Source organism: Bactrocera neohumeralis, chromosome 6, assembly GCF_024586455.1.
Source record: "Bactrocera neohumeralis isolate Rockhampton chromosome 6, APGP_CSIRO_Bneo_wtdbg2-racon-allhic-juicebox.fasta_v2, whole genome shotgun sequence".
Classification (NCBI taxonomy): domain Eukaryota; kingdom Metazoa; phylum Arthropoda; class Insecta; order Diptera; family Tephritidae; genus Bactrocera; species Bactrocera neohumeralis.
The window spans coordinates 77,545,229-77,564,123 of NC_065923.1; the positions used below are offsets into that span (position 1 = coordinate 77,545,229).

Below are 18,895 nucleotides of genomic sequence, written 5' to 3' on the forward strand. Positions count from 1 at the left end.
ATTTAGTCCATTAGTATCCATATAATTCATTGCACCTAACCACAAGTCATTGAACTCAACTAGCTCACTGCAATCAAAGTCCAAATCCCAACTCAGCAGTTTTTCGAATTCGAAATAGTAGCTTCAAGCCTTAGTAATGTCGATAAAGCCACATTTATGTCGACTCTATATCCAACACTTGAGTGTAATTTAATAGTGTTTAGAATAATAAGAGCATGCGATATTTATTTACAAAATATACGACTGAAAGTAGTAGAATGCTGCTGAATGCCAGCAGTGCTTAGTAGAAACTTTAGTCGCAGCGAAAATAATGAAAAGCCAGAGAATGCAAGCGGTGAACCGCATGCGAAGACATACGATATGCCGCAGCAATTGGCAAGTCTAGGCAAAAGCCAGTAACCTAAATGGAGACAGACAGATATATAAAAATATATAAATACAGTCATATATATATGTATGTATATATAACACATACACACAGTCATACATTAGAGCATCGATCAGCATAAGTCTAAAAGCTTCACAAACATATTCGATTTGCACTTAATGCAATATTATCTACATAAAATAATGTACTCCTACATATAGTATATTAAGCACAAAAGTATCAGTGCAGCGTTTTAAATTTCAACACTGTGCAATCAGGCGTTTTTTTGCGTTTTCATGCATAATTTTACGTTTGCATTTTTAATGTCATAATTTGCTGATTGCTCATTTTAATAATAAATTTGCACGTTTATAACTTATGTTTGCCGCTGATATTTAAGCACCGCCTGCTATAAATAGTTTTAAATAAATTATATATTTTTCAATTTAATTTTATTTTTTTTCGAATAACACGCGCTCAGCGTGTACTGACCTTAAAATATGTAAAATTTTATCGAGTGAGAGAAAATTGACTGAAATTTCAATTTAAACAAGCAAGCTGATTTTCGTCTATAATATTAAAGCATATATACATACATAATTACATAATTTAAATATTTTAAGTCAACAATAATGAAGTAATTTAATTGCATGCGCGCATTAATTGGATTTAATGTTAATAAATACACGTTTCATAACAATCTTTTTCTTGACAGAATTTCACTGCTCGTTTTAACATTGAAATTTTTTTTTTATATATTTGAAGCAACGGGTATAAAACCTAGCTGGTTATATCAGAAATAATAAATTTAAAAAAAATCTAAACGGGTGGCAACCCCACTCACAATAATTGACGAGAAAAATTACTAGATTGATAACAAGCAAAGCAATGTATAATGGAAATCGAAACATTTTAAAAATATCACAAACTAAATTTAAACAGGTGGCAACCCCACTCAAAATAATTGACGTTAAAAATGCACACAAAACTGCAGCTGGGTTTAATGGCAATCCCAGCAATTTATAATTGAAATTGAAATATTTTAAATAGCTGGCAACTCTTTTCAAAAGTATCGGCTACATAAATTTATATCCATAAATTACTATCCAGTTTGTCGTTACAATTGTAATATTTAATTTTTTATCAACTTCATTGGAATTGAAATTATTTTAAATGTGTGGCAACTCTTATTAGAAATATTTTTAACAAAAGGCGTTTTTTAATTATTTCTACTTTTATATCCATACAGTAATAATGCCAGTAATTTTATTTTGTGAAAATTTTAAAATAGTTGGCAACCCTCCTTAAAAATTATTTTCAACAGTAAGCTTTCTTAAGACTCTTTAGTTTGACAGTCATATTGTAATAATTTACATATACATATGTATATGAAAACAATTGTATTACATTTAAAAGTTTTAACAGTTGGCAACACTCAGCCAAAAAAATTGTTAACAAAAATATGATAAATAATACTGGCAACCCTTTTTAGAATATAATATTTTCATATTTCTTAATGCTTTTTAGTTTGACTCCCATATTGTAATAATTCCTTAACGTCAATAATTATATTTATAATTTATTGCGTGAGTAATTTGAAATAGCTGGCAACTCTTCTTAAAAAGTATCCTGAAGAATAAATTTTGTGAAACCATCTTAGTTTGATATCTATATTTCAAACTTGTTATATACATACATATACATACATATGTATGTATGTTAAAAATTTTATAACATGAAAAATGTAAAATATGTGGCAACCTTTTTACAAAAAATAAAGTTCAACAATAAGATTTCTTAAGCTTCTATAGTTTTATACTCAAATTAGTGGCGTTTACTTATATTCATCCCGACCTAAAATTTTCAAACAGGTGGCAACATTTTACAATTTTTATTTTGAGCCACTATATGACGACACAGGGCTTATATTCGAGACTAACTTGAACTTACATCTGGTAAAAACTTTATTCAGCGTGAAGCTGCGCCACCTTCTCCCCGATTTCGGGCAACCGACGCACCATAAAAAAAAATATCTTTTCAAAATAGAATTTGAATCATATGACAGTACTAGATATTAGATGTGATACTCTTGTGAATAAAAAAAATTTCTTAACCATTAAGCCATTAAACTTAAATATTGTACTCTCACCAAAACCTCCATTCACCCAAACATGCTACACTCCACTGCTTATTACCACTTGAAAACTATGACAACACACCCTCACGGTATTCTCTTTAAAAGTTCATGAAAAAAGCAACAAAATTACATACAATACATATATTAGCAGCAGACGAATAATGAAAAACAAAATAATAAAAACATTAAAAACGAAATTGATTATCGACCTTGAGAAGAATTCCTGCAGCTGTCAATCATCCGACATGCAAAAATACTAATTTATCGACGAAAACTAAAGCGAAGCAATTCACACACCGAAATTCGGTGTGGCGGACGGACATGGCACGCCATGCAACAACAGCGTACACAAGTGATATGCATTCCATGCCACACGCCAAACAAAAACTACAAAACGAAACCGCTGCCTTACGAAATATTATTTCTTGGCTCAAAAAAAGTAATTAGTGCTTTTTGTTTTTGCTTTCTATTTCTACACTGCGTGATGCGAAAAAAAGACAGCAATTGCTGAATACTACTCAAAACAGTCATTGGCGCGGCTCCACATTGACGCACCGCAGCTCCGGTCATAGCTGCCTAGCAGTGTGTACCCTTGGCTACCCACAGCTGTCAAAACTGTATTTAACAGTATATATAAGTGTGTATCATATTTCCTCAGCGCTCGGTAATTAATCAAAAAACCGCAATTTGTATGCACTTATTTTGACATTAATATTAGTTTGGGGTTTAATTACTGGTCTAATTTTTGTTGCCGTTTCACAAGTTCATTTTTCAACGTCTTAGTCATTTCGGGTAGTGAGCAGTTAGTGTGTTGTGTTGTTGCTGTTTATTATGTCAAATTTGTTATTGTTATTGTTTGTGTTATTATAAGTTTTTTTATTTCACCAACTTGTTGTTGTTGTTTTTTGCTACTTTTTACTGTCTTGCGTAATGCTTAATTTATTGTTCTTTGTTGTTAATGCGCATAATTTATCATCTCAACTCGTTTTATGACTCTAGTCTTTTGCTAAATGTTGATATTTGTTGCGCTGGGATTACTTTGCCAGGAAAGAATTTAATGCGGGAATTTGTTGGGTTAATGAATTGATGAGTTTATCAAGAATTATAACCCTTCTTCCTTGTTTATATTGTGTATAACTAATCCTTATTAATATCTACCGCAAAACGTGACGTCATTAAAGCTTGTTCTATTTTATTATTAGTAATTCCGTTGGCATAAATTTAAGCGAAGAAGAAGTGGGAGTTTTCGAATCGTCTCCACCAAGAATTCAAAAATTTGAAAATGTTTTTTTATCGCGTTTCGAGGTAAGACACTTAGATGAGCAGTTGGACAAGCTTTCTGGTTCAGATCTCTAATAAAAGTGGAAAAATACAATTTTTCGATAATAAAAACTAAGGAAATATGTCATTATTTTCCCCTTTAAATAATGCAGACATCTGAATGCTCATACCTCACATACTCATACTTACAAACCTTATAGCCACTTTGGATAGGTGGTCTGAGTCTCGACTCAAAACAAATTCTACACTAGGCACACTGAAGGATTCACATCTTTGCTATATGGAGGGAGAACGTCACCTTCTGAATCCATATGTTTTGTGAATAGACCTAGAGCTAATTCTATGTAAAAGTAAGTGTCGAGCAAGTTACCAATTAACTTATTGACCCAGTCTGAAGTGAATGAAAACGACCTTTAAGCCAGGTTTTTCCCTGATTCTGCATCGACTGTAGTCTCCGAATTTTACCCTGAGTGCTTTTTTCCTATGCTTAGACCTATCGCAAGTGGTCAATGGAAAGAAATTGCTGAGACTGAGCTACTTTGAAATAAAAAACGAATAAGTATGTATATTTAAACTGTATTTGGCCATCGATAGCTTTTCTTAAAGAAAAATCTATAATATCTTTGAAACGATAAGAACTTTTGAGCAAAAAAAGGCGTAGAGTTTTTAGATATGAGGCGTTGGAAAGGAAAATCTTTCAGAAAAGAAAAGCGGAATTTAGAGGAATGTGGTGTTCTAACGCTCAAAATTTCAAAATTTAGGTTAGGTATAATGAATGTAACCACGGCTTTCAGGCCTACGTAACCGAAACGGACTCGGACTTTTTTATCCGGTTAAGGACAGTCAACTCAGCAGAATTCTGACGCTACAAAAACAACAACAACAACAATGAAGTTTGCTTGTCCAAGAAACAGACCATGCAATACTCATGGACCCTTGACGGTTGAATTCGAAAATTTTCTAAAATCTTTTTTTTTCTAAGCCGACTTCAAGATTTTGTCAAAAAGATTTTTTTTACAAAAATCTTAGAATTTCGAATATCCTGCTAATCTGAAAAAAATATATAAATTACTGAGTACAAACATGCGAAATTTTCGAAAATCCTGATGATCTTAAAATGAATATGATATAAATTACTATGTGCAAATATTCGAATATTTCGAATATCCGGCTAACCTTTAAAAAAATTATATAAATTATTACGTACAAATATTTTGAAACATAGAAAATATTTGGCTTTGAAAAGTCTGTTTCTTTTAGCAGAACTTTGAGTTGAAATAATCATTTGGACAATAACATACTTTCAAGCGCAATGAATACCTCTGATACAAATATCTGGAATAACTTTCAGATAAGAATTTTGATATGAGAAAAAAGCAATCATATGGATAATAGCATACTTAAAGGCGCACTAATATCAACTAATACAAAAATGTTGTTTGTTTACCGTATGGTGGATAAAGGCATGCTTTTAGGCGCGTTAACCTTATCTTGTTCAAATATATTGTTTGCTATTCGAATGATGGGTAATAGCATACTTTTAGGCGCATTTTTCCTAACTTCACTTATAGTCACACATTTATCGTGAGAATAAATAGTGTCTTGAATGCAGATCCGCGCTTTTATATACATATTCGCATTTTTTTTTCTTTGACATACAAGATAGAACCAACAAATGTGATGATGCATCATTGACAACAGAAAAATGTAAAATAGAATACAGCTCTTTGTTGCAAGCGCATATGCTGCAAATTTCCTATAAAAGAAAACATGATAATATAACCGCATAGTTGAAAAAATAATTTATACAACAAATCACAATAACAAAAGAGTAAAATCGAAAAAATTCGAACAACAGCAACAACTGTAAGATCAATAACGTGTCGAGCTGCACTATGCAACTGTACTTGCGGCAACCACAAAAATGCGCCGGCAAGTGCAATCACAAGTTGAGCCATTGACAGCTACTACAAAAACAACAAGTTAGACAAGCCAAAAAATGGAAAGAAAGAAAAAGCAGCATGTATTCCCTGTAGAACAGAAAGTGCGAAAGACGTGTTCGAGCACACATGAATCACACGTTCGAATGTTGAAGGATGAATAAATAACGCAAAGAATTTGCAACGGTTGCAGCGCAAAGTGGCGAAAACGCATAAGACTTTGAGGAGCGAAATCACGGTGTGCGCAGTTAATGCGCGCGCTTGTCAAGCCGTCAAAGAAAGCGGGAGAGCGAGCGAATAGTTGGGTGAGTTGCCGCGATTGGCTTTCAGCGCCTAATGATGATATATGATCGAAGTGAATAACGCTGCTATTATGATTTATAAGATTTATTTTTATTTATTTATTTTTATTTTTGCCTATTTTTTGATAAAAGCTGACACTAAGTTTTAATACATAGAATATAAACAAACTTTGGAGCGTGAAAATGTATTTTCAAGTCGCTCAACTTTTAAGATATCGTTCTGAAATTTTGCACACATCCTTTCCTACGCAATAAGCAGCTCATATGTCGGAACCACCGATATCGGACCACTAAAGCGTCTAGCTGTTATACAAACTGACCGTCGAAAATCGAGCCCTTATATGGAAAACATTTTTATTTGAAAAGATATTTTCACGAAATTTGGCACAGCTTAATGTCCAAAGAAGCACTATGATCTCAAAACAAATAGTTTAGATCGGACGACTATAGCATATAGCTCCCATACAAATTGAACGATCAAAATCAAGGCCTGATATGGAAAACTTTCTTATTTAAAAAGATGTTCTCACAAAATTTGGCATGGATTGTTGCCTATGGTAAAGCTAAAATATCTGAAAAGATCGTTTAGATCAGACCACTATAACATATAGCTGCCATACAAACTGACCGATCAAAAACAAGATAAAAATTCGTTTATTCCTTTCATGCTGTAAGAAATGCACTTGTGAAGGGTAGTTTAGTTGCGGTGTAACCGAAGTTAACGTTTTTATTTGTTTTTATTAAGTTTGTATCGTTAGATTACCGTTAACGTTAAACTAGCAGTCTTTGCAGTCATAAGATTTCATTTATGAAGTTAAAATTGAAATTGGGAAAAAAATATATACATATGTACGTACAGACAAAATTAAATTTAATTAAAAACTATTAAATTACAAAAATTTCCCTTGAAAAAAATCGCTATTTCCACAAGAAAATTTGCTTAAAAGCCTTTAAAAATTAAAGCAATCGCAGCTAGCCTGATTTAGCAAAAGACAAAAATGCAAACAAACTTTTACAACAGTCAATTAATCAACCGTTAACCAATAACCGCAAGCAAATGACTTAATCACCCACTTGAGTTGAACAAAATTTAGGCAGCCAAATGTGCTGATTTCCTTTTTTGTGCCAGCACGCCACCGGGAAATGATCCTTTGACTAATTTTCCGCTTATTGAATATTTATAGCATTCTGTTGGCTACCAGTGCCGCAACATGTATGCCGTTATAGTTGTTGCAACAATGTAATCTCCATATGAATGTGTGCGTACAAACTGCCACAATTATCTGCCATTCAGCAATAGTAACGAGTAACAATGTGCAATTAATTTAGTTGATCAAAGCATATCATAGAATGTGCGAGCAGATAACGTGTGAGTGCAACGTGGCGTATGAGTAATATTGAATGCGGCCGCGGCGGCGACTGGCGGCTATAACAGAAATGCTAATGTCTGCGTATTTTCACATAAATACATACATACATACATATATTTGTTAGCTAACATATAAATTAGTTACTGTATTTATATGCACATATATTCATATGTAAGTATGTATGTGTGTATGGGTATAGTGCTTTGTATAACATATCCTCGCTGCTGATTAGCACTTTCAGCTCGCAGACAATAATAACACCGCAATTTCCTCTCATTAATAATATTGTTTTAATGCATTATATTGTAGCAAAAGCTCGTTATTTTTCTGGCTTTCATGTGCAGAGCTCTACTTCCGCTAACTAATTTTATGAGTTTACTCTAATTTGCATTAGTTTTTAAACAAAATTCATTCACTGAAAATATGGACATGAAACAGTTGTGTTTTGAAATATCTATATATAAAGAAGGAAGTTTTCAAATAAAACATATTTTTAAGGTTACCAGATTGTGCGCTAATTATATTATGTAGCATGAAAAATGCCACTATGCTCTCATGGTACACAGAGAGCTATTAAACGGAGTTTTATAATTATTTATTATTGTTTAGGGGATTATTTGAAAGTAAAAAATTAGAGGGTTGCCACATGTATTAAAATTATAACTCCAAAAAGTTGATGGACGAAGGAAAACTTAAAAATTTTCCATCCATCAGATGATACAAAGCATTTTTTTTTTGTGGAAAACTCGCCACATTTTTCAAAAATTTATTTTATTAAAAATTATTAAAATAAAGCAAAGTAATTTTCAGTACAAATATTTCAACTGAACATAATAATAATAAAATTTTTGTATTAAACACAATAACTTCAGGAAAGCTTGCAGTTCAAATATTTTCTTTTTAATATTGCCACCTGTTCAAAATTTGTGTGAAAATAAATTTGTAAAATAAATAAGTTATAAATATATTACACAACAAAAACAGCTTACAATTAAAAAATTTTTTGTTTTCTGAAATGTTGCCACCTGTACAAAAGCTGTACGAAAATAAATTTATAAAAAAAATAAACTATAAAATGATTATCCAACAAAAATAACTTCAAGAAGGCTTACAATTGAAATATATGTATGTATGTTTTTTTTTTGTTTTAATATTCCCACCTGTTTCAAATTTGTATAAAAAAAATTTTAAAATAAATCAACCATAAAAATATGAGCATGAAACAAAAAGACGAGAACGAAGACTCACCATTGAAAAATATTTCTAAAAATATTGCCACCTTTTAAAAATTTATATGCATACATAAATTTTTCAAAATAAGTGAAACTTAATATTGGTTCGAAATAAAGAAGTTCGAAAAAGGGTTTGAATGAGATATCTTTTCAACAGGGTTGCCGCTCTATGGAAAAATTCATTGTAACCAAATTGCTAAGATAAATTCAAAACACAATACTGATGAAATATAAAAGATTTTGAGGATTCTTTGATTCTTCCTTGTTATGTATAACTAATAATTAGAATATCAAATAGATTGCCACCTGTTTAAAATTTGGGTACAAATTGAATTATAAAATAAATAAACTATAACAATATTGATAGCAAGCTAGAGGGGTCTAGAATATGTCTTCGATAGAAATATTTTTCAAACAGAGTTGCCACTTAATTGAAAAATTTGTTGCCAGCAAATTGATAAGATAAATTCAGATCAAAATATTTTTAGCAAATGAAGAGTTTTGAAAGAGATTCTTTCAAGCAGAGTTGCCACTTATTTCAAAAATGTAATAAAAACAAATTGATAAGGTAATTTTATCACAATATTGGTAGCAAATTAAGCGTTTTAAAAGAGATATTTTTCAAACAGCGTTGCCACTTAATTGAAAATATTAATAAAGCAAATTGGTAAAATAAATTCTGATCACAACTTAGTTAGCAAATGAAGATTTTTGAATGAGATTTTTTCCAAACAGAGTTGCCACTTAATTGAAAAATTGAACGCAAAGAAATAGATAAGGTAAATTTAGATCACAATATTGGTAGCAAATTAATGGTATACATTCGTATATATATGTAGGATTAAAAACTAATCTATAAAGAACAACACGCTTAAAGCCAAAAATAATTACTATTCAGTACTTTCTATAAAAAATATTTTGAAAGGAAAAAACTAATTAAGCAATGTAAGGACAAAAACAAAGAGATCAAGAACAAATTTTATAAAAAAATTTTAATTATTATTTTTTTTTTTCATTACACCAAATTACAATTAAAAATATAATTTTAGTTACACAATTATTGGTCCCTCACATTACGCAACTTTAATTAGCTGAACATTAATTTCATTATTATTTGCGTATCTGCCGCTGAATTCACACCTTGAAGCAGCCTCAAAAACTGCAGCGCCTTTTTGTTCATAATTCATTTGTTTTCATTTTACACAAATTTGATTGCGCATATTTTGAATTGCAATTAATTTTTTTAATTGTCATATTTATTGCCTCAAAACGAATGACTCTTGTTTCCCGTTCACTATGTTTTTGCGCTGTCTTTCGCTGTCATTAATTAACTTTATTGGCAACAAAAAGCGCAATGGAACGGTTCGTGAGCGAAAAAATAAAATTATTTATGCACACATATGTGCAATTAATGGTTGCTGAAGTCTATAACCTCGACTGCACGCTTTAAATTTTACATTTACTTGCTTTTTATGCGCTCATTTTCATATTTACTGTACGATATTTTGTATAATAAATTTATTTACTTCATTAATAATGCAATGCGATTAAAAAGTATATTTTGGTGCGGATAATTGGCGCAGGCAATCAATGTTAAATCGGATTATAGCCACGTGGCAGAATGTTGTGGGAATAATAGTGAATAGGAAAATAATAAGTAAAATCAAAAAAAAAATTATAAAATCTAATTAGAAGAAAGTAAACCAAGTAATAAGCGTTTATGTAACTTTAGGCGTATTAAATGAAATTTCGTTTTATAGATACTTATAGTAAATTGATGATATAATATCAGATGTTTTTTGCTCTGGCGTATCAACTACAGCTTTCGCTATAATTTACTTTAAGTATCTATAAAACGTGATTTTATTGAATTACATTAGAGTTTATGTAACTTACGCAATTTAACTTAATGAATGAAGTGATGATGATTTGATGATTTTTCGGTTATTGGATAAGTTTTTTAAATGTTTTTTTTTCACTCAATTAGTTAATAGAACTAAATGTTTATTGACTCAATAAAAGTCATAATTGACTCAATAAACATATTATTTGAAAGGTTAATTAATAGTGGACTCAATTTGTTCAATATTGTATTATTTACATATACAGTTAATTTCAGGACATTTCCAGTAATGCCTAAAACTAAATGAATTGAAATTTATGAAAACTCGTTTTATAGGTGCTAAGTAAATTATAGCGAACACCTAAGTTAAAAGTTCACTGTTGATACGTTTTTAAATTTTTTCTTAATTTACTCAATTAGTTAATTGAATTAAATTAATGTATAATTGAATGAAATATTAATTGACTTAATTAAGAATTTCCTTTACACAATTAAAATATTATTTGATTGAAAGGTTAATTAGAATCGAACTAAATTTGGGACATCTTAAGATGGGTTAAATGATATTTAAGATAAATTAACATAAATTAAGTGGTAAGAAATAATATTATTTTAATTTAAAGTTACTGAAAATGTCTAAAGGCAAATCAAACGAAAATTATGCTCATTAAAATTCTTTGGTGATTAAAAAGATAATTATTACAAAGAAATTAGGTGTTGGGTAAGTTTTTTAATTATTTTTTTTAATTTTCTCAATTAGTTAATTGAATGAATTGTTAATTGACTCAATTTAAAATTTCACCTCACTAAATTAAAATATTAATTAAAGAAATAAATATTAACTGGCTCATATACATAAAGGTAATTTAACTTGACTGAACTGACGATCATTTGATGACTTATTAACTGTTGAGTATGTTTTTCAAACTTTCTTGAATTTACTCAATTAGTAGATCGAATGAAAATAATGTATCACCAAAGTGAAATGTAAATTGCCTCAATTAGTAACCAACTCAGTAAGAGACACATTAAAAGACTAACTTGAGTGAAAGTGCAATCATTTTATAAATAATTGACTCAATAAAAGGCTTAACACCTTCTAAAGGCCTTAAAATAATCGAAATATAGCAAAATAGAGGCAACTTCAGGCACTAATTTGAGTGATAGTTTTTAATTCAGCTTCAATTACTTTAAAGGTTATTTAAAATAATCATAATTAAATTTATGAAATGTTAATTGACTCAATTAAAATAATATTTGAAATACTGATTAGTAACTGACTCTATTAGAGTCACCTAAAGACATTAGTTTGAGTGAAAGTGCATTCAGCTTATCGTAATTGACTCAGTTATGACCTAAAAACCTTAACCGGCTTTAATAAATATTTAAAATATCGAAATTAAATTAAGTGATACCGATGTTGATGTCACAAACACATTATATTTCTATTTTTTTATTTAAAATATTTGCTAAAATCTCCATTTCCTAATAAAGTTAAAAGTATTACATACTTTACTATGGTGAGCTTCCACTTAAGGATTCAAAGCTGCTTTTAAAAGCTTTTAAGCGCATGAAAGCATCTAAATGATTTTTTATACGCCAAATGTAATATTATATAAATTCTAAATCTAAAAATTAATTTCATAAGCCACCAAAAGTGCCATCTTCATTCAGTGTGCTCTACTACATTTTATAGAATTAGTCAGCATTTTTTTAAATCTCATACATTTCCGCTTACCGAAGCTTTTCTTGTGATCCAAGCATCCGTGTCCCTTGACAATTTAATTACATTTTCTTATTGTTGCCTGTGCAAATGCCCACAGCAGTAGCAATCACAGCAGCAATAGCAATGAAAACAGCAGTAACAATAAAAACAACAATAAGAAACAAATTAAATGTATTTTTTGCAATAAAAAACGAGTCACCAATAATTCCGTGCACAATTCTTTTTCTTAGCGCACAATATGCGCGATGCTTTGTCATAATTTCATGCTTTATGACTGCAGTTGCAATAAAAGCAACGCTGCCAAATACAGCAATAAAAACAAATACTTGTTGAAACAAAAATTAAATGGAAATCTAGCGAGTGTGGCGCAGAAAAATTGTGATTTTTGCTGAATTTAAGTTGGTTAACCAACAAAAATTTATATTATTTGAATGTGTGTGCATGTGCTTGTATATATGTATATATACATATGTATGTATGTACAATAGGTATGCATGTGCATAAAAAAGCTTGTGGCATTTTTAATGGTTTTTGAAATTGCAATGACGACTATGCAAATTAATTATTTTATTTATGCTGACAAATTAAATACTATTGTTGAATTGAATGTCACAATATAATTAACTTCGTTTTAAGCAATTAATTTAATTTGTGACGAGCTATTTTATGGCTCTTCATCGCTTGATAAAGTGGGCAAGCAATTATTGCTTTTATTTATGTATGCAGGTAATTTGGATTTGTGTGTGAATTTAACAAAAATTATCTTAAATAAAAAAATTTAAATAATAATATTAATTTAAAAATTAAAATTTTTAAACTAGTTTAAATAAATTAAGTATAAAATGAAAAATATAAAAAAATGGTAAAATTAGTTAAAATTGATTTAAAAAACAGTTACAAAAATTAGTTTTGATTTGGCGTAATTTTATTTTCTTAATTAATTTAATTTGTTAGGTACATTTATATAGTAAAAAAAGTTAATAATAGTATTTTATGTTTTAATTATTTTTTTCAATTTTTAATTAAATTAAAAAAAAAAAACAATTTAAACTAATTTAAAACATTTAAAAAAATTAATTTTAATTCGGCATAATTTAATTTAATTTACATTTATTTAAATTAAAAAAATTATAATTAATTTAAAAAAAGTTTGAAAAACAAATTTTAATTTAAAAAAAATTGGAAGAATTAACTTTAATTCGAAATAATTTAATTTAATTTAATTTAATTTTCTTAATTAATTTTGCTTGAGTTTTAATTTATTTGTATATTTATAAAATTTATTATTATGTATTTATAAAAGAAAAAAAATTTAGAAAAATTACTAATAATATTATTTGTTTTAATTAAAACTGTTTAACTACTTTAAAAAAATTAGACAAATTAATTAAAATTAGAAAAATTAACTTTAATCGGCTTAATTTAATTATCTAAATTAATTTTACTTGAGTTTTAATTTTGTGTATTTATGTATATAGTTTAAAAAAATTTAAAAACTAATTATAATTCGGCAAAATTTACTTTAATATAATAATACATGTTTTTATTAAAATATTTAACTACTTTCAGAAAATCTTAAATTAAAAAGCAACTAAAATAAACTTTTTAAAAATTTATAAAAATTAATTTAAAAAACTTATAAAATTCAATTTTAATTTTGCATAACTGAAATTAGTTTTTTTGCTTTTAATTTTCTTAATTAAGTTTTTTTTCTTAATTTAATTATTTTTTTTTGTAAATTTACAAAGTAAAAAATTTAAGTTTAATTTTTATAATTAATTTTCAATTTTTTTTCATTAATTTAATTCATTTTATGCATATTTTTAATTTTATTTAACATTTGTTAATATTATTTTCTATATTTTTCCTAAATTACAAAATAATTTCATTTTTATTTTAATTTCCTTATTTATTAATATTTTTTTAACTGTATATTTTTCAAATTATAAAATTTTTTACAACTTTTTAGAAATTTTTAAAAAATACTTAATCTTATTCATTCTAATATCAGCAAAATATCTTTGCCACTTTCTATTAAATTACCGTTACTTCAATCTGCTTTCTTAAATTTGTTACCACTCTTATCGTATGTTATAAAAAACAGTTCTCAAACATTTTGCAAACTTCGACATTACCGCTAAGTAGCCATTGTAATTGTTCACATCGCTTTTGGATGACCCCAAAAGTGGCCCATGAATAAATACGTAAAGCGCTTAAATGCCATGTCCACTGTCTCAGCACCCGCCTGGTAGTGGCGTCGTTAGAGCCACACACCCTCTACACAAAGTCCCTCAAGTGCTAATGGTCTCTTGTCGCATTCTTTTCAAGCGAATAAATAAATAAGTGTTGCAAGTTTCATGGCAGACGCCGCCAGAAGTTCAAACGGGGTCAATGGACGTGTGTCTAAATTAGTGGAAATTTTATGTAAAACTTTTGTGTAAATAGCAGTTCAGACGATTTGGTTGTTTTTTTTTTTTTTGGTTTATTTAAGCAACGCAAATGCATTGAATGAGCAATTATTGCTATTGAAATTCATAACGGTATATTTGTTTATTTATGTTTGTATTGTTGTTTATTTACTTATAATTATTAATTTTTGGGTTACTTTACATGGTGTTCAGCCGAAAAAGTGTAATCAAGTATTTTTAATTATATTGAAATAAAATCTGACACGATTGAACGAGCATAATTACAGCATGCTGAATAGAGTTTTTACGCCAGGTCATCTTTGCAGCTCGTTTTTTATAAAAGCTGTTCAAAATTTTGTCTGTTGAGGCACCTTTGTTGCAGCATACAACCTTTTTTCAGGGATTGGTCTCCTTACTTAATCTGCTTGCAACCCTAGAAAGAGAAAAATATTCATATTTACTAATTAGTGGTCCATACTAGACCCGCTTGCATATCCAGAAATAGATAATTAAATCTTATTTATTACTTTATTTATTGCTAGCGGTGATCGAAGTATATACTTTTTAACTACTTGAACTAAAACCCCTCAACTAATATACACAAGTTGGTTTGCTAGACCTCTTACTACAACAACAAAGGAAGCAAGAGGTCCAAAGATGTACTAGTCATCTTTAGGTTCAACTGAGGACCGTAAGGTACCTATGAGCCTCAACCGTATTGAAATTTCAGAAGGAAAAACTTTAATGATAATGAATTTATCATTCCTAAGGGCGGACTAACTAGAACACTACATAAGTAGCTAATGGTCAGCACCTTAACCAGATTGACAAAATTAGTCTATCGTTCAACTGGGTTGGTCTCTTGAAGTGAGACTGTAAAGTGTCACTTCAAGATTATTGTGGGTCGAATCAGTCTGTCGCTCAACTGGATTGGTCTCTAAAAGTGAGACTGACACCTTAAACAGATTATTGTCGACAAAATTAGATTTATGTCCACAAAATTAGCCCGTAGCCCAAACTGTTTGGTTTCTTGAAGTGAGATTGTAAGGTGTGAGTTTCCAAATTTGATATCAATCAAATTAGTATGTCGTTCTACTCAGTTGGTATCTGATAGTGAGGCTCATCCCTTAACAAAATATTTGACGTTCAACTGGAAGTGAGACTGACAAAGAAAATTCTTGTCGACTAAATTAGGCAATCATTCAACTGCCTTGGCCTCTGGAAGTGCGACTGACGAAGTGGGACAGGCTTTAATCAAAGCTTTATCAATAAAATTAGCCTGAAATTAAACAGATATGGTCTCTGGAAGTAATACTCACGCCACAAATATAATAAGATATAGGAAATGAGACCCATTAAATTAATCGAGATTAATACCCGAACCCAAAAGCTAGCAGTGGCTACAAATTTTTTTTATACAGCAGGAACTATAAAAATCTAGGTCCGTTCAGATTATAATAAAAATGTGTGTCTTTAATTAGATATTTTCTGTGATCATCCTGACATTTTAACATTGTTTCTAAACTAAATTGTCAAACTATGACGCGTCGGGTGTTGGTAACGCACACCTCAGAAAACCTGAAAGAATATATACATATATACCATATAATAAACCAGCATCTAATTTTTCACTTCACTGGTGATTGGGACAGATATAATGCACTAAAGGTCACGAAAATATGCTCAACCAACAACAAATCAACTTCAATCTCCGCAAATGACAAAAACAATGTTTCATGCGGAAAGCATAGGATGAGAAGATTAAACAAAAGCAACAAAGCGGCAATAATCAGATGAGACAAAGAAAAAGCAGGAAGTGATTGTAGTGGAAGAGTATTTAGAATTTCTAAAAAAAAAAACACAAAAAAGCAACAAAATCTGGGTACATTATAGAACTTCTAAGAATTTTTTAAACTAATTAAAAGTTGTATTTTGTACATGCTCTCGTTGTTTTTGTACTTTGTTCAGTTCCAAGAAAAATCCACTTTGGTTGCTACACGCTCGAGAGATTTCACCGAATTAAACGAAAAAGGACCTTCAATATCCTTAAAAAAAAGAAACTAAAACCACATATATTTCGCCTTCATTAGCTAAGCTGACGCGAATTCTTTACCGCAAAGAGGAGACTAAAAAAATGAAATGTAAGAGCAAAGCAGTCGCTAAGAAAGGCAAAGAGTCGATACAAAGAGTAGCAAGGCGTGCATTAAATATTTAAGCAGCCGAAGGCGCATGGCTGAAAAGCGAAAAACTTGTATTTTATGCACACATTTATGTTTGCAGCAGTGTCTGTGTATGCTTTTTAATTCACTTCCTGCCTGCAGGCTAAAGGCCAAAAAGTTACAACACAAAGTGCAAGTATATGGAGCGCCACTGTGGCGACCCAAAATATCGATGATTAAGAAGTAGCAATAATGATGGTTGAGAGAGTGCAAGTACTAAAATGTTGTCGCCTGGAAACTGCGGAATGGAGAGAAAGAGGAAAACTTAAACAAAATGAATAAAAAGCAGACTTTTAAGTTAGAAAAAAGGAAAGGAAAAAATGTGGAAAAAAAGATAATGTGGTATAAAAAAGTGAATAATAACTGGGCACGTGGAGTTGGTGTCAACATCAGAAGTGCGAGAGCATCATTAAAGCCATTACAAACATTTTTTTTCTGAGGTTTGATACTAAGTAGCTTGTAAAAGGAAATGCAAACTAAAATATATAATTAAACAAGGTAGAAGTTGCTGTGATGAAATCATGTATGCTATGGCTAGTTAGTCTATTAATTTGAGATTCATCATCAATACACTTTCATAATACCAAAAGTACAGCTTATGTAGTTTGTTTATAGAAACAACATGTTTTTAGTGAAAAATCCTCGTCGGTACGGTTGGTTCTTTTAATAGGTTAAGTGTTTTAGGTTCAGCTTCTCGAAATCCTTTACACATTTCAGCTGTAGTACTATGTATTAATTGCTTTCAGAAATGATTATCTTTTATAATTAAAAACACTAATTGCGCACAGTTAATGTTTTTTGAGTTATTTTATTAAAAAGCTTAATTTTGTATTTTATTCTTAACACTACACTAGGCGATGTAGCTTCTCCTAGCAATGATTGTAAATATTCAAAGCATCGTCTAACATTATCTAAATTCTCTTTATAACTAACATTTCCACTTAATGTAGACCATTCTGCACTACAAGTAACCAATTTTTTAGGATTTTTCCCATAGCTCACAGCTCCATAACGCGCCCTCGTATATAATGTACACTTCACTATTACAACCCAAAATGGCAACAGCTAACTACCGTTCAGGAAGTGCAAAGATAAATTTCTAAATATGCTTAGCTAAGCTATGTCAAATGCTGTTAAGCAGCACAGCGGCTAATAGACGCCCACAGGTCACAACACTAATTCATTTAAATGCATAACGGACAGCATAGCCTACGCTGGGCCATCAAGGCGGCCGCAAAAAGTCATTAAATAAACTTTTTATTTGTTATTTGCATTGTTTTTATTTCTTACTCGCTGCCACAATTACATAAATTTTTACAACAAACACACACACACACAATCATACAGAACAATATAAATCGCTTTATGTTTACAATTTTATTTTCTACGCTCTTTATATGGCATTTGACGCATTCGCGCGCATTGCTATAGTGTAGTTGTAGGTCTCGTTAAGTGCCCTTGGTTGTCATTTGACATTTAGCTGTCATGTTTAGCGCGTGTTTTTTCTTGCATTTCTCTACAATTTTGCGGTTTACAAGCGCTGCCTACTCAAGCTCGTTTTTACAGCTGTTGCGCGTTCTCTGCGGCGATTGCCTTGCTTTATTCTATTATAAATAAACTTTTTATTCGCATTTTTTATTGTCAATTCTCTGGTGTGCTGCCACATATTACATATACATATGTATGCATGTAGACACTGTCATTTCCCAGCGCGCTTTTTTGTCACAACAATTTCCATTACTTTTGTACGCCGCATCTCACTGTTGTGTCTCTATTACACGACGTGGTAAGTCATAGCCAGAAAAAGAGCGCCCTTTATACCTAATGTGCGTTTTTATAGGCGTCGCCATACATGACATTTAGCGGTTACGCTTAATGACAGTTAATGCGCTTCTTTGCGCCACACGCGCGTCATTTGCCATGGCATAGTTTACAACGATTTAACGGCGCTGAAATGTTTATTGTTGTCATATACACGATTTGTATGCATGTGTGAGCGCATGTGGATATTGCATTATCCTTGTGGGTGTTATGTGCAAAATGGCGGAGAGGTTCTTTAAGAGTTCTGCT

General features: G+C 30.2%; 1 protein-coding gene and 1 long non-coding RNA gene across 7 annotated transcripts in view; one reads left to right on the forward strand and one right to left on the reverse strand.

Annotated features, from left to right (window-relative positions):
* LOC126763090 (uncharacterized) overlaps positions 1-18,895 on the forward strand; it is a 281,618-nt gene that overhangs the window by 109,367 nt on the left and 153,356 nt on the right. The window lies entirely within an intron of this gene.
* LOC126763096 (uncharacterized) overlaps positions 14,775-18,895 on the reverse strand; it is a 175,850-nt gene continuing 171,729 nt past the window's right edge. The window contains exon 4 of the long non-coding RNA XR_007667557.1: positions 14,775-15,039. This is a non-coding gene — a long non-coding RNA (uncharacterized LOC126763096). The remainder of the gene's footprint in view (positions 15,040-18,895) is intronic.